The sequence below is a fragment of the Falco biarmicus genome, chromosome 5 (genome assembly GCF_023638135.1).
Source record: "Falco biarmicus isolate bFalBia1 chromosome 5, bFalBia1.pri, whole genome shotgun sequence".
NCBI classification, from domain to species: Eukaryota; Metazoa; Chordata; class Aves; order Falconiformes; family Falconidae; genus Falco; species Falco biarmicus.
The window spans coordinates 61,249,382-61,263,409 of record NC_079292.1 but is presented as its reverse complement, the minus strand read 5'-3'; positions in this window follow the sequence as shown (position 1 = coordinate 61,263,409).

Sequence of the window (14,028 nt, the reverse complement as noted above, 5' to 3'; positions counted from 1 at the left end):
AAACAAAAGGAACCCTATATGCCAGCTGCCAGCTGTGCATTTGATGGCATCCTTGGAGGATATTTAGGCACTCAAACGATGGTTCAATGTGAGAACTGAGAACAGAACACAAGGAGCCATTGAATGACAGTGTTATTATTAAGGAATATACTTTATTTTTGTCAAAACATCTTGAATTACCATTTGTAAAGAAGAAACATTTAATATTGGGGTTGTAATACCATTTCCTTCGCAGTTATCACTGTTTCTCCAGCCAGAGCTGAGGAGCCAGTGACAACAGTTTAGCGAAGATGGTGGATTTAGGCTTTAGAATCTCAGACTCTCAGATTTGAGATTCTTTGACAGCCCAGAAATATTATGCTTGAATTCACATAACTCAGACAGCTGAATCTTGAAAAATTCTGGAGTATCAAAGCATAGGATTGAAAGCATGGTTTGTGATTAGCTGAAAAACAATCCAAATATCTTGTTAGATTGCAAATTTTGGTCTAGTAGTGCAAACTATTTCACCTTGAAGGCAGCTGCTCCTTTGAATTACAATGATGAGACAATGCATTTATTTTGCTTTCTTAATGCGGAACCTGGAGCTTGGTTGTAAGGATCTGACTTCTCAGTTTATGGGTAGTTCAGCTGGAGATCCTGGCCCATCGTGTGTGTGCCATCCACATCACAGTGTGGTTCAGAGGATGTGACATAGCTTCAAACCTTTGTGCTTCTCATGAGTTAAATCTGTCACTTAGAGGTTTGCAGAAGACCTGCTAAAGCCCCGTGTAAGCTCAGTTAGGACTTCATTCACCAGAAGTGAAAACGTCCCATAGCAAAGAGTCCACACAAGGTGCAGAAAAACATACAGGTGAAATTTGTCTCTAATGAACAGAAAGGCGAAGTACTAATTTACTTGATTTCATCCTGCATGTCTAGCAGAGGAGTCTCTGTTGTATTGGGCTGTGGTTGACATGACATCACTAGCGTATTGTTCCCTGTCACCCACACAAGTCTAGTGATTCTCGATAATCATGCTTCCCAAGCAACCAGTGAGTCACTGCTGATCTTTTTTTCTGCAAAGTAGACCTCTGGTTCCCATGGTGATTAGAAGTGACAATTATTACAGACTGCTACTACAGTTCCTCGGTTGTGTGTACCCACTAAAAGAAGCTCTTATCTGGTTATATTTCCTTGGAGTTTTGCAGTACATCATTGTCGCTTCCTATTGACAGCAATTGGAACACTTCAGGTGAATTGGCTTTGTGGAGCACATGCTGGAGGAGGGTGATTTCAGGAGTATTTTTGATTCGCAATGTATTTAGAAAAAGACCGAGAAAATAATGGCTCCGTAAACTTTCCATAGAGCAATAGTGTGCCAGTATTGCAGGAAATCTTTTGAGGCTGGGCTAAATGTTTCAGCCCTTGTTTTGACAACAAATGTGCACAGAACGTAGATTTATCATAATAGGAGTGATTTCATTTTACATGATCTGACAATTTTTACTGTAACCCTAGGGTTTTCAAACATAGGAGGGTTTCCCAGACAGAAGAAACCTGCTTGTGGGTGCTTGGAACAGCTGTCACCCATATCGTGGGAACTTCTGTCTGCTCGGTGCTTATCTGGTCGTTATTAAAATACCCATAGCTGAAGACAGAACCGTGCTTGTGAAAGAGATCATTCCATGAAGTGCCGTGAAACTCTCATTAGCTGAACTGTACCAAGAAAAGAGTACCATGGGATGGAGCCTGGGTGAAAGGGACTTCATGTGCCAGAAAGGAAGAAACACATAGGAGAAGGAAGATTATAATATTACGCAGTGAAGACAGATGCAAAAGCAGGTTAGGATCAGAAAATGACGTCAAAAAGGAAATAGTTTGATTAAGTATCTGCTCCATTTCTCTGTGATTCTAATCTCTTGAAAATAGAGCAAGCAGACTGCTGCTTTATCATTTTAAGACTGAAGAGAAATGGGGATTGGTTTATCAGTTCATTCCAACCCTCACATGTCTGAGATGATTGCAAGCCTTTTGGGAAATAACTTCTCTCATTTTTGTTTGCTTAATGCCCTGTGTGATGAACCCATGAACCTTATATGTCCTTTTCGATGTTACCAGGATATATAAATATGCTGCCTTCTCTTTCAAAATTTATGTTGGTGTTCCCTTTGTTTAATGTCTCTCTATGCAATTGCTTTGGAAGTTTGCATAACGCTTGAAAAACAATTTAGTAGACTGAGAAAATACACAAGATTTAAAAATACTTAACAGGCATAGTACAAGGAAAGATTATAGAACATGCAGAAAGGAAGCAAGAGCTTAATTTAAAATCCAGAGTAGAGTTAGAACCAAAGCTTTGGTTTAGTTATGCCATGTATTTTACATTTCTTATATAACTAAGTAATCACTGTGCAAGTGGTCAGTTTGGATCACAGCACCCTGGGAATTAGCAGTCCACTCACAGAGTTTTGGTTCTGGTCTTTGGTTCTTATGTTATAGGAGACAGCAGTAATGTGAAATACTAAATTCCACCTTTACCTTTGTTGGTCATTTTTTATGTTGGCCAAACCTCAGTGTTGTCTGCAGGATGGTTTCAGCTCTGTAAAAGCTGAGCTTGTTGGATCCTTATTGTGTGGCTGTGATTCAGAGCGACATGTTAATTGGAGGCAGGTTATATTCAATAACTGTTTTGTGGGGGATACCAGACTGTAGGAAAATGTAAGACTGTTTATTGGCGTTAGGGAGGTATTCAGACTTTGGAGAGAGTCCACACGGTGTCACTACCAAACTCTCCATGACAGAATGCAAATGTAACACCACATGAATAAATAAATAAAATCGATGAGGTAATGCACACCTTTCAGCTTGTATCTAATATCATATTTATGGTTATATATTACTGGACATTGACTGTAACTTTGAGCTGCCAGTATTTTCCTACAGCTAGGGTTTGCACTCCCCAAATGATATTGCTGTAAGGAAAAAACTTGGAATGATTCCCACTGCCTGGTTTGTCCATAGGAGCCTTACATGCTTTTGGGAAATCAGCCAATAGATTTTCTTTAAAATTAAAAGTTTTAATTAGATCTTAATGTATGAGTAGTATCAACTTGAGCAAACTCCAAGTATCTCGTTATTATAACGATGTACTTCATTTTTGAAGTCTCACAAGAAACCAGTTGTCTACTTTTTTTTTTCTTCCAAATTATGGGTTACTTTAATAAATAAATGATTAAATTCTTTTACTGTTCTATCAAAGGAACTGCTTTGGATCATCAGATAAAAACAAACTATTTTTGGCAGGGAATTAATTTGTAATAAGAAAACTGTGCCAGTCAGGGGAGATGGAGCTTCTATAAATTCCAAATTCTTTTTAATAGAATGAATAATAGTTGCAGAACTTACACAGCACTGTTAAAGAGTCTTTGTTCAAGACATCATTGCTTGTATAAGTATTGCTTCTTGAGAAACCCAAGATTTCCAGTGAAAAGACCCTGAAAATCACTACTTGTAAAGTAGTTTTTGATTTCTGATAATAAATTGCCAAGAGCAGCATTATATTTTTCCCTTCAAATTTCAAGAGGAAGCCAGATTCTTACCTGAACCAGTGAGGTAAACAATCAGCCTCTCCTTGCCTGCAAACAATTGCAGACAATTCTCATTTGGAGGTACAAGAAGAAAGATAAATCATATTGACTAGTTCTATCATAGGGACGTATATATTTATACACTTGAAATTAATCATAATCTTTAATTAATTAGGTTGGATTAGACTAGATTTCATGTTTCCTTCTTTCAGATGTTTTCATTAAAACATGATATTATTCTTTTTTTCCTGTTGGCTGAAATAATCCCTAGCAAAAATATTTCTTCTATGTTTGTTGTAAGAATATGTAATTCATTATAATTTTCAAAACTTATTGCACTATTTCCTATCATTACCTTGGATACACCCTCTGGCATAAAACTCTGCCACAGACTAGGTTTTATCCAAAGGGCCAGGCTCACACCTTTGCTCAGGTGAGCACTCCAGGTAGGTGCCACTGGAGAATATTTTATCCTGAACGCTTCGCTACTCAACTGGGTTTTTTTGAGCTTCAGTTGAAACATGAATAATGTTGCCTGGTTGTTCTCTAGGAAGAGCATTTACTGTGCGTGCAACTGCACCATCTGGGATTTGGACTGGCATGGTTCTAGGAGCCTTCCATTCCTCGGTGTAGGGGCTTTAAAACTCATCTTGCCTCCTGCGTGGCACCTCCTTGTCGTGGTTTAACCCCAGCCAGCAGCTAAGCACCGCACAGCCGCTTGCTCACTCCCCCATGGTGGGGTGGGGGAAGAGAATGGGAGGGAGAATGGCACACCGCCATTGCTGTTACCGAAATGTTCCAAGCACAGCAGAGTAGGATGATAAGCAGCCCAGCAGTACAGCAAGCAGCAAGAGCAAAAAGCAACCACTAATGAACACTAATATACAGTAAGGCAAACAAGCCCCACAGCAAGCACAGGAGCCTGCCAATTAATAGCTAAACAGCAATAACAGCTATAAATTTGATCTAGCACATTCCAATCAAACCTGTCGTTATCTAAACCCCTTTGAACCCCACGCTGGGTGCCAAAAAGGACTGTTGTGGTTTAACCCCAGCCAGCAGCTAAGTGCCACACAGCCATTCACTCACTGGGATGGGGAAGAGAATTGTAAAGGTGAAAAGTGAGAAAAGTCATGGGTTGAGATAAAGTCAGTTTAATAGGTAAAGCAAAAGCCACACAAAGCAAAGCAAAAAAAGGAATTCATTCACTGCTTCCCATCAGCAGGCAGGTGTTCACACATCTCCAGGAGAGCCAGGCTCCACCACATGCAATGGTGGTTTGGGAAGGCAGAACACCATAACCCCAAATGTCCTCCCCTTCCTTCTTCCCCAAATTTATATGCTGAGCATGATGCCATATGGTATGGAATATCACTTTGGTCAGTTGAGGTCAGCTATCCCAGCTGTGCCCCCTCCCAACTTTCTGCACACACCCCCACACCCCCACACCCCACACACCACCCCCCCCCGCTTGCTGGTGGGGTGGGGTGAGGGACAGAAAAGGCCTTGGCTCTGTGTGAGCACTGCTCGGCAGTAATGAAAACATCCCTGTGTCATCAACACAGTTTTCAGTTCAAATCCAAAACATAGCCCCATACCAGCTACTATGAAGAAAATTAGCTCTGTTCTAGCCAAAACCAGCATGCTCCTTCAGGTATTTCTGTGGACAAGCAGTGTCGTGCTACAAATTTGGAAGGCACAAAATGGTGGGAAGGTGTCTCCATCACATTTCAGTCTGAGCAGTGATGTGCAAACAAGAGCAAACATTACTGGTAAATTAGTTGGAGGCATGACTTTGCAACGCTGCATGATCTCTTTGGAGCAGCTTGAAATGATGACAAAAGGAGCAAGATAATAAGGAATCAAGTCCTGTGATTCAATGTCATAAAGACCTTTATTAGACGTTAAAAATTATAGTGGTATCCCTTGTACTGTGATTGCGGTTGCCGCAGAGTAGTTGCAGTCTGGTAATTTCACCCACTCACCTCTGTAGGTGGTAAGGGAAATTAGTTTCAGTTGACAGTGGCTGACCATTTGACCCATAGGTTTCGTTGCCTAGGTCATGGGGTCTGGCTGATGTGCACAGAGAGTAGCTCATCATCATTTGAAAAATCCTACTTGGAAACTGCTGGTTTTGCCGCACGGGTCTGCAGTGTACTTTCACGGTATCTACCAGTGGTTTGAAGAACCAGCTGGTTGACTGGTGGGGCAGAAGGACACCTCTATGACATACTGCGTCTGTTGGTCCCACTGTCTTTTTGGTACTCTGAGTAAGGTATGGTGGCTTCACACCCACTGAGGGACCAACCGTAGTATTATCAGTGACCAGGCTGGCTGTACCATGTCATACCCACCCAGTGACAGCAGACCAGTAGAAACAACACTGCTATGTTGGGGAAGCTGGCCTTGTCTTCGGCTGGCTGAAGTCTTAAACAGTGCTGGGATTTGTTTTTCTGCTTCCCTTACTCTTTTAGCAGCAAACCCCAAGTGACTGCACTGAGCTCCCTTTTAAGTGCCTCCTGAACAAGGCTTATGTTCAGAGCTGTGCTGGTGACAATCAAATTAATCATTGTCCCGTTGGCAGCTGCACATTGGGCTCTCCCGGCAGCCTCCAAGGGGGTGGGCTGTAGCCTGGGATGTCGGAATAAATCCTTGTCCAAAGTAGGTCAGCAAACCCTGCCTGGCCTCGAGAAACAGCTTTGATCAGAGACAGCAAATTTCTCGCTATTGCTGGCAATCATTTTCTTCGAATGTTTCATGGGAAAGAATCCTACAGACCTGGATGGCAGCAGTGGTTCCCTGAAGCCTGAGCCCTCTGGCAGAACTTAACAGAAAAGATATTCTGAAGAGAGACAGTTGCAAAGACTCATTAAAAAATCCCTAAAGATGTGTAAGGAATCCTTTGTAAGGAGCCTCTGCTGCTCTCATTTCTGTAACATTCTGTAACATTCAATCCTTAAAAGCTCCTTAAAAGTCCAAATGTCTTAAGTTCCAATTTCATAGTATCTATATATATATATCATTTTAGCGGTTAAAAATGTACCTTTTTTCAAAACATCTCAAATTTTGAAAAAATGTATTCTATTATCGTGATTTCCAGGAAATTGCCCAAATCAATTAATCAATCACTTCATCTTTCGTTTTAGGGTTTATTTTTAATAGATCGACTCAAGTGCTGGTATTAAAATGAGGAGTTACCTCATTTTACAAAATATTTAGCAATGAGAGTGCTAACAGTACTACCTGTCACTTTGCTACTGCCTGTGACATGGACATAATTGAAAATCAAATTATTTTATATAACTTTACTTCTTATGGAGCTCCTAGGTCAAGTCTGAAAAGAAAGTCTACAAAAACATTGTCTCTGGGCTACTTCAGCTTGTCCTCTAAGCCATAAAAACATGTCTCTCAGGCTTTTTTCTATAATGAAATCCATGCTGTTGTGCAGTTTCAAGGTGATTCATTATAGCTCTGTTCTAGCCTCTCTACAGATGCTACTATTATTCTGCAATGAAAAAGGCAACCAGCCATTTCTGGATGCCCTGTGAAGTCTTAAAAGCAGGATAGCTTAAAATAAATGCTTGCATCCTGGCCTGTTTTTATGACCTCCACTGCACTTTGGGCACTACTAAACTATAAATAAGATCAAAAGATTCACTCTCTCATGCTCAAAAAAAGAAAATAATCAAACATTAAAAAGTTGAAGAATGCCAAAATTAAGCTTCTTGATACATTTGTATTACAATACATTTTTTGGCAATATGATCAAATACTGTTTTCACAGGTTATATGCTAAAATAGACTAACCTAATCAGATATGTATGAAAAAATATATTTTCCCTGGAAATTTTGCAAATATTTGTTTATTCATTTTATCATTATTTTTTTATTGCTTTGGGCCAAACTGTTGCCCAGGAATATGCTTTCCTGTACTGCCTGTGCAAGTTCGACAATAAAAATGTAAGTTTTTCTCTGTTATTTTTGAACTACTGAAAGCTGGTTCTTGGTTACCCAAAGATGGTCTTATTACCAAGGGCAACATCTGCTAACGATTGTCAGCTGCTGTCTAAAATTCAAAATAAAAATGTCAAGCCTTCAAGCTTGAGGAATCTCAAATTATTTTGTTTTGCCTTTACTGTAATTTACTGGGAACTCAAAAGTTTTCGACGTGCTGCTGAATGGATTAGAATAAACTTAGAACAAGCACACTGGTACCCTACTGCTTCACAAAACCTAGTGTAGGTACAGCAAGGGATAAGAGGCATCTGAAAAGAAAGCCAAGCACCCACCTCTGGGTGGGCAGTTGCTCTTCGGGAACATGATGTGAAAATGTAGTTTTTCTAACCACCCAGATGACAAGCCTGCAAAAACAGTTAATCACTCGTCTATTCTCTCTCTGTCTTTTAATTTTATTTTTGTTGTTGCTGTTATTAAAGCTAGTTACCTGTGGAAGAAAGCCAGAAGTACACAACTGGTGTTTTTCAGCAGGTTCTGTGTTTGCCTGGTTGGTTTTGGGTTTTATTGTTTATCTGATTTCAGAGCTAAAAATAGACACGAGGGGCTGGGAATCAGAAACTCCAGCTTTCCTTATGCCACAGGCTTGTTAGTCTTGGCTGAATCACTTAGGTGGAATCCTTCAAAAACAGTTTTTAGACTTGAATGCTTAAGCAAAGGGATTTTGTCCTAATGATGTCTCCATACTCCTTCTCCAGGGAAAGATGAGTTTGTAGTGGCGAGCATGTTTCTGAGGCTCTTGGGACCACCGTTAAGGCTGGGTGGCACAGTGAAGAGCCCTCGCATCACCAGCAGGCAGTCTAGCAAGGGACTGGATTTCCCTCTCTGCCCTGTCCCTCCTTTCTGCCACCCTGCAGAAGTTTCGCTATGCAGCCCTAATGTGTTTTACCGGACAATAAGGATTTAGCACCTCTTATGTGTGTGATAAAGGAAGGTGAAGGAGGGGGGTTTGGAGGTGAACAGAAAAGCAAGAGCGTGTTAGTGATGTTGGTGAATTGCTGTTTGTTGAAATGCTGCTCTCTGAACTTCTTCAGTGGAAATTACTCTTTTCTAGATGGAGAAACAATCAATAGCTTAACTTCATTACAAATGCTGAAAAACATTACTCATGTTAGCAAAACATCTTTTTTTTTTTTTTCTCTGTAAAAGCCTCAGAACCTGTTACTGTTTCCAATAATGGCTTGGAAATTAGATGATTTTTTTTTTTTAAGTAGGAAAGCCAAACAATCCCTGATTTTGTTCCCTGTTCAAATGCAACAGTGTGGACCCTCTTGCGAATTCTCCCATCACGTTCACAGCTCAGTTGGGGTTGGAGCAGCAGGCACAGCAGACTGTGCAAGCTGACCTGCAGGTCTGTGTGTGCAGGAGTGCTGAGTTGTGGTCAACACTTTCCTGGCTTGGGGAGACGTCTGTGTCTGTTTTTCTTTTTATTTCACAGCATTAATTCCAACAGTGCTCACATTCTGGGTTGAACAGCTGCCAGTGCACCTGTACAGAAAGCCCTGGCAGCAGCACGCTGGCATGTTTTTTCTATGGCTTTTAGCAAAAATCCAAACATTGCATGGACTCAGAGTGAGTTTTTCAGACACTGAGATCTGACTGAGTAAACAGCTATGTTTTTATCTTGCTTGAGAGTGTTACTTTTCTCCATAATTGATGTACTTCCCAGTGATACCTGTGTCTGAGCTCCTGAGTCTTTTCTGACTCTAAGGGCAAGTGTTAAACTTGTCACTGCTCCCAAACTGGACAGACCGGACAGCTCTGCAGATATCCAGCCTGAGAAAAAAACTCCAGTGCCACAAAAATCCAGATTTAACCTTGTTTTGTCCAAGAAAACGTGTGGATTTTGTGACCAACCTTTGTTCAGAAGAAAAGGTTTGATTTGGACAAAAGGCTTGTTTACATTCCAGTGTGACCAGGGAAAGGATCAGCAGTAGAGGTAAGTAAAAGGCATTTCAGTGTTCCCCTGATGTCCAGCCTGGGATCACTTTGGTCTCAATTTAGCATGAGAGGTCTTCCTTGCATTCACACCCTCCAGCTGATAAAATTTCAGGTGTCGGTGCTGCAGGGAGGCCACCAGCTCTTGCTTGTCTCGGGGACCTCAAGAGCTTGACAAGGTGGTGGGGCTGGGCTTTCCCCGGGTACAGGGAGCAGTCCTCTCTCCGGGGACCTAACTCCCCTACTGTGAGCAGCTGCAGCTTTGGGCAGGAGAAGCTCTTTCACAGATGTGGCAAAGAGAGGAGAGATCCCAGCATGTTCCCACACTGTGTTATGGGATGCATCCAACTCTAGCAAGGGTCCATGACTTGCTGAACACCAGCTGAGCAGCAGAAGCCAAGAGGTTTTCATGTGGTCACCTATGATGATCAGCCCTGGTGATGCCCTTACTACCTGGAAAGATTTCCTTTCCTGAAGTGCTTTAAAGGGGAGGATCTTGTGGCATTCCCCAAAGACTGGAGAGTTTGAGTCAGCAGGTGGAACACCATGAAGACTGGAGAGAACAAAGCCTGCTCCCCTCTCCTGAAGAGCCCCAGTAGGAAAGGTGTTGTTGCATGGGTGAAAAGCACCACGTGAGGGGCAGAGGGCACGTGGGGGTAGAAAGGTGGCAAACAAACCTCAGGAAGCATCAAGCAGTTGGAAGGTTTGTGGCTGAGTTCGTGGCCTGTGAGGGGAAACAGGAAAAACTGGGGCAGGCTGTGGCCATCTGAGTTGTGAAAGGGGACCAGGGACCCGCAGGGGGCCTTAGTGCAGATGCCAGGGAAGGGGCGCAGAACAGACCTTGTGGAATAAAACAGTTTAAGCTGCAATTGCCTCAGGGTATTTGCAGGCTCTGCAATGTCTTCCTTTGGTATCGGCCATTAGCAGCAAAATCCTGGCCTCTTTTTTTACAGAGGACACATTTCACACGTATGGAGCAGGGGATTTAAGGAATGACAGCCTGACTGAGGATACAGTGGCAGAGTGGCTTTCTGGCCAGGGAAAGGAAACCAGACCCAGAGAAGTGGGGGCTTGCTGCTGCAAACCCCCTGAGTGCACAGGGACTGCCTGCAGGCTGGTTTCCTGTGCAGTGAAAGCAGAGGTGAGGGTAAGGGCAAGAGTCACAAGATGCTTCCCATGGCGACATGGAAATCTTACCTTCTCCTATACCTGGCCTGTGCGGCACCTCATCCAGGGAATTGCTGGGAAAAAATGGGCAACACTCAAATCTCTAGGGGTGTATCTTGAAATCAGCAGTTAGGGGAAACTCAAATAATTTTGCTGGGATGCATAGAAATCCTCAAAGGTCTGAGGTGCTTGAAACGTCTTGTTCAGTGACCATATCCAACTGTATCTGCATAACTCACAGCGATGAGCACCTATGAAGTTGACTCCCCTGAAGATCATTGTAGGTGCTCAGGGCTGAAGAGCAGGAGTGTGAGAAAGGGCTAGATGGTCCTGCCTTGCCGCCTTGCCTCAGGAAACAACTTAAATGCAAAAATGGTGAAAACTAAATAGATGCTGAGAGCTGTGGGAGGAGATGGATGAAAGGCTGTACAGATGGAGCCAAAATCCAGCTGAGAGGAAGTTAGAGACCTGGTCCTGTTTGTGATGGGGGCCGGGAGGGGATGAAGACTCGGAGAAGAAAAAAAACTTTGGGGGTAGAAAGGAGGGTTGGATTATATGTCTCCTGTGTGTGTACATGTAAGGGAGGCAAATCAACAGCACATTGGAGCTATGTTAAAGGGTGAATATTTCTACATGGTGAAAACTGTTTTTGATTTCTTCTGAGATTAAAATGCGTGAGCACGCAATGGTTGGAAGGTAATTGCGCATGTATGTGTGTTTGTACGAATGCTCCCTATCTGTTTGCCCCTTAAACATAAGAATTGCTATGCTTGGTAAATGTAAAAAAAGACATTATCCCAGCCTACATATGCTATTCTGACCCTCTCCCCTCCAAAAATACCCAGACAAAAAAAAAGCCAGGCAGGATGAAGCGGAGGCCGCAGCGTGCACACGCGGCGGTTCCCCACCAGGGGGCAGCGTCGCTCCAGCAGCGCGCGGTGCCCTCGCGCTCCCCGGCCCCGCGGCTCCCGGCGCTGCGTTGCGCAAGGGGCTGCGGGGCTGCGGGGCTGCGGGGCTGCGGGGCTGCGGCGGGACGTGGCTCACGCAGGGCGCCTGAGCCTGGCCGTCAGAGCTGCAGGTCACCTGCTGATGGCACTGAGCCCAGCTGAGCTCTGGGCCGCCGGTACCGCCATCACCTGCTGCTTCCAATTCAGGCGCCTAATGGAGGTGGCCCAGCCCGAGGGAGCCCCAACGGCTGCCCGGCAGAAGCGTCTGACACCGCGGGGTTGGTCAGGGCCGAGGCTGAGCCGGGCTCGGTTGAAGCTGGCAGCGGAGCCCCCGGGCTGCGGGCTGGCGAAGCTGCTTTCCCAAGGGGCCAGAGAAGTCTGTTCAGCGTGCACAGTCAATGTTTCCCTCGCAGCCCATGTCCCCCTCTCCTCCGGGGGCTGAAATGTCAAACAGAGCCGGGATTTTTCTTGCAGAGGGCAAGGCGAGAGCTGTGTCCCGGGGCAGGACTGGTCTCTCTGAAGCAGCCAGAGAGTGGTCGGCCTGAAGGGCTGTAGAGCCGGGTTTCTGCTGCACGGCCCCCCAGTGAGACAGGTACTAGAGCCCAGCTACCCGCTGCAGTGCAGAGCAACAACAACAAAGACCTGAGAGCACAGTGGGGCATAATGGCCCTGACTGGCTTCACCTGGACCCCCAAGGCACACCATGTGCTTGCAGCCTATGCCAGGCCAGCCCAGGGAGCAGCCTGTTTCTGCCCTGGGTTCTTGATGGGTCTGCCTCCAGCGCTGTGTCTTGGCTGGACCCCCTTGGTGCCGCGTTGCAGCCCTGGCTCTGGCCCTGCCACATGCTGGCTGGGCACCCTGGCGCTGGCTCGCCCCTTGCAGTGCCATCGACGGACCCTCTTAGCAGCCCTGCATCCCGCGTTCAGCCCTTTGGCGCTGCACCCCTCAGCGAGGCACCAGGCTGCACAGGGCCACCCCTGATGCCCAGCTTCATGGGGCAGCCCTGGGTGGCTCCCTGGCAAGTGCTGTTTCTGGCCAGCCCTGCGCCCCACTGATGTCTGCATGGCATGTCTCTGGGCCGGCTTGTCTGCGCTTCTCTGCTGGCTTTTCCCTGTGTTTTTTTCAGCTCTGCCATCCCCGCTGAAATATGAACCCTCTGCTGCTGGGGAGGGGACAAAAATAATGTTGTTGTGTCCTCTTCTTGTGTGTGGCCCTGAGTGCTGTTTGGGAATCCGTCCACTTCCAAAGTGGCACTTTCTCTTCTGGGCTCTGCAGCCCTTTGTACAACCCACCGATGGCTCGGGCTGTAGTAGTTGTTAGTGCTTTCATCGCTCTGTCTGACTTTGTAGTAGCGCTTCCTTAGGAAATGTCCTGGCACTCCAGAACCGGTGGGTTCATGGGTCAGGCCAGCAGCAAGGTAGCGGAGCACCGAGAAAAGCAGGTGTCCTCGTGAGCACGGTCTTTCTGCAGCAGAGCCATTTTTGCCTGCTGGAGAGAGAGGTTCCAAATCCATGTAACTGTTGTGCGCCTGCTGCTGTAGACACCTCCCCGCTATTGGCTAGCGTACACTGCCAGCCCATTTCTCGGGGACAGTTACTTGAGGCTCATTCTTCATTTGGGTGAGGTTTGAAATGGCATCTTGAAGAAAGAAAATGACAGCCTTGGCTCTCTGATCCACTCAGCTCTCCTTGGCAGCCCAAGGAGCGTTCCTCCTCCAGACAATTCCCATCACTTCTGGCATCTGGTTGTTTCCGTTGGGTTTCCCCATATATTTAGTGGCACTAGAAAACAATAAATACACCACCAGGAGAATTCCACGCTCTGGAACAGGATGAACAGAAATATCTGGGGTGATGCCTTTGTAGTCATAAAAAAAGAATTCCAGAAAATTAGTCTTTCTGCATCAGCACGGAAGAAGTGCAAAGTACATCATTTGTCTCGGCTTCTTTGAAAGCTGTTGAGGGGAATGGAAGACCAGGCTTACTGAGCTTTGCTGCGTATGTTTCAGTGCGGGGAGAGCTGTGCCACAGAAAGCCTTCCCGAGCACTCGAGATACATTTCAGGATCCTGCGTTGGCCCGTCACCGGTTTTATTCCAGTTGCTCTTAGCAGTTGTTTATGCACACCGAGTGCTGCGCATCCCAGGGCACTTAAAGAATTGCAGTTACTCACATCACCCCATCAGTCGTCATGCTGTGCAGAGCTTGACTTAAAGTGCATTTTCAATGCATCAAGAAAGCCAGAAGTGCAACACAAACCACCCTGCTAGAGGAAAACGCCGTGGCCTCTGTTCTCCTGCTGGGCTGAGACAAGGAGAGAAAACCCGATGTTAGCTGTGCTGCCCGGTGACGCGTTGGAGCATGTCTCGATACCTTTGATCGAGTGTGCCTGTGC